Below are 3,074 nucleotides of genomic sequence, written 5' to 3'. Positions count from 1 at the left end.
AGAACTGTTGGACAGAATATATGTGGAATATGATGTAATCTGAGCATATGCTGAATATACTATTTTGACTGGTTATCTTTGTAAAAGTGCTTTGACACAATATGCATTCTACAAAGCACACTACAAATAAAGGTGACTTTAACTATTATATACAGTACATATTGGGGAGTGAAAAGAGCACATCTCTGAGTTTATTAATTAAACCAAGCTGAACAGTAATAATAGTAAACAGAACTGCCCCTCCCCTTCAGACTGTAGCCATGACAACAGATTATTATGATGGCTAGACTGTTCTATTACTTTTACAGTTATACTGTGAACGAAAAGAATGTAAACTGACAAGCACTGCTGAGTCTCGTCTGATGTTACTCTTTATAGATGAGACTTACAGTAATCACGCTAGTGCCATTAGCATCACGCGCTAGCTGCTTTCTAAAGAGCACTGAAGACACTCACGAACAAGCCAAACTGAGCCACAAGCTCTCAGAGAAACGGTTTAACAGCAGTATTACTAACCTTTCATTTAATAGTTGTTTCCAACAGCTTCACACCACAGATGTCTTCGCTTCAGGTGCACAGATTGTGTCCGGTCCAAACAGGAAGTTACAAACAGTCACACTTGCCTCGCTGATTAAAGCACGTGTACACGGGATTTATAATTATAATAATAATAATAATAATAATAATAATTATATATTTAAATAACCATCTATGAAACGTTACATTAATAGTGTTACATTAATTTACAGATATTAAACCGAGTAATTACAGCTTTGATGTCACATTCATACTTTATATGATGATATTTAAGGAACATGTTTAATTGCACGATCAGTATGCATTTATATAATTAAATACAATCGATAAATTATTACAAAAAATGTTTAAATAATTACCAAACTGCATTAACTTACTTGTACGGCGCTATTAGCGGCAGAATGTAGCCCCGCCCACCGCCGCCATTTTGTTTTCCCGCCTTCCGATGCCGATCTAGCCAATCAGCGGCCTCCAAACTTACACAAGTGTAAAATATGCAAATTTTCGATGACGCGGATGCAGTACCGGGGCCGGGCTGCAGGGGCGCACTCCCGAGCTCAGAGGATACACAGTGTATAGTAAAATTTCAGATTTTTGTGGTATATTAGGACATGGCGCGAAACTTTGAGAGGGAGCTTCTGGGACATAGAGAAACGCATCTACACTGTCGGAATTATAAGGACATGGGCCCTGTCCTCATAAACCCAAATGTCCCTGTAATGCTGGTGCGTATTCAGGTCAAAAGTCCTTGTAAACCACAAAAACCAACACACACACACATGCCATTTTGAATTATGTAGTGATCTAATTCTATCCACCAAGCAATTGTATGTGAATGTGTGAGACTTATGGTCATGGTTATAGAGAAATAACAAGAAGAACAAAGTGCAGTAAACGGTAAAACTGTTTGCAATGCAAACCAGTACGTTCATAATTAAGACAATAAATTAAAAATAACATGGTAAGATACAGCAGTTTGCAACAGTAAACAGCAAAACAAGCTGTTTGTACAGCTAATATAGCTGGAATGACAACGAAAGCCAGACACATTAAATTTACAAATGGCCGCGCCCCCTCTTACAGAAAAAAATAAGGGGCATATGTTTATTCATATGTTTATTTATGTAACGGTGTGACTTTTAATTCGTGACGTGCTTTCATGGGCGTGCGCGCGGACCGGACGGAGTTGCCATGGAAACGGAGCGCAACACTGCAAATGTCACGAGGAAACACCCCGTTTCTCGCTGATTTCACTGTTTTCAGGTGAGTTAAGTCCATAAAATCACACAAATACTACTTTTCTTTCTGTTTGTTTCTTTCTGTTTGTTGATTCTGTTGTTTATTTACTTTATAGGAATGGTTTAATGTCTTCGAAAAAGTCCGTTAGCGTTTCTACCGTTTTCAGACGACGTATCGTCAGGTATGATAACTCTATTGTGCTCTTATTTATGAAATTTTGGGCTTTTAATCAAATCTTCATCTGTAGATGATAGCTTTTGACTGTTTTGTTGGTAATCTTTCAATGGATGATTGGAAATTGCTTAATTTATTTAACCTTAACATTTACACTTTACTGTTTATCGATGACGTCACGTTATCAAGGAGTGCGAAAATTGGCAGAAAACTAAAGTTGTTTTGATCTTTTATGGTAAACAAAACTGTTCTGCGATTTCAAGAGTGACAAAATAATCCTTCTACAACAGAAGGGAGTGTCCAAGATTTCAATATTTCTGAAGGGAGCTGCTGACAGAGATGTAGGAAGCGCTGAAAAGGTTAAGTAACCTAATATGCATTTTTTTCACAACATATATCGCAATTAATCTGTTATTTTATTTATTTATTTTTTGCATCTCACCTGCTCTAGCTTGTTTCCATCTAATAAACCTGGAACTGCAGACTAAATATTGTTGGCTCTGTGTCAAATTGCTTGTTTTGTTCCTAGATTCTTCAGTGCTGATGGCCTGGAGTGAACCTACTGTAAGACAACATCTCCAAGATGCTATTGACCACAAGACTAGTACAGTAAGTCAAACCTCAAATATACAGTACACTAGTGTTCAAAAGCTTGAAGTTGATACAATTTGTAATAATTATCTTCTGCTCACCTCTGTAGTAATTATTTGATTAAAATATGTAAAAAGAGTAATATTGTGAAATATTATTACAATTTAAAATAGCTGTTTTCTATGTGAATACATTATAAACTAATTTATTCCTGTGATGTGCAGCTGTATTTTCAGCATCATTCCTCCAGTCTTCAGTGTCACATGGATCCCTCAGAAATGCTGAAATGCTGATTTTTCAGGATTCACAGATGAATACAAAGTTCAAAAGACCTGCATTTATTTATGCATTTAGCAGACGCTTTTATCCAAAGCGACTTACAGTGCATTCAGGCTATCAATTTTTGCATATTATGTGTTCCCGGGGAATCGAGCCCCCAACCTTGCGCTTGCTTGCTAACACAGTGCTCTACCAGTTGAGCTACAGGAACACTATTTGAAACAGATGATTTTGAACAATTTGATGCATGTAAC

The 3,074-nt window shown here is 36.9% G+C and overlaps 1 long non-coding RNA gene across 1 annotated transcript; it reads left to right on the top strand.

Annotated features, from left to right (window-relative positions):
* Positions 1–1,732: 1,732 nt before the first annotated feature.
* Positions 1,733–2,818, top strand: LOC127933964 (uncharacterized). The gene is made up of 3 exons (XR_008147644.1): positions 1,733–1,800; positions 1,892–1,957; positions 2,241–2,818. It is a non-coding gene; the product is annotated as an uncharacterized LOC127933964 (long non-coding RNA).
* The last annotated feature ends 256 nt before the right edge of the window (positions 2,819–3,074 follow it).

This window comes from Carassius gibelio, chromosome A18 (genome assembly GCF_023724105.1).
Source record: "Carassius gibelio isolate Cgi1373 ecotype wild population from Czech Republic chromosome A18, carGib1.2-hapl.c, whole genome shotgun sequence".
Lineage (NCBI taxonomy): Eukaryota > Metazoa > Chordata > Actinopteri > Cypriniformes > Cyprinidae > Carassius > Carassius gibelio.
This window is presented reverse-complemented; position numbering and strand designations above follow the sequence as displayed.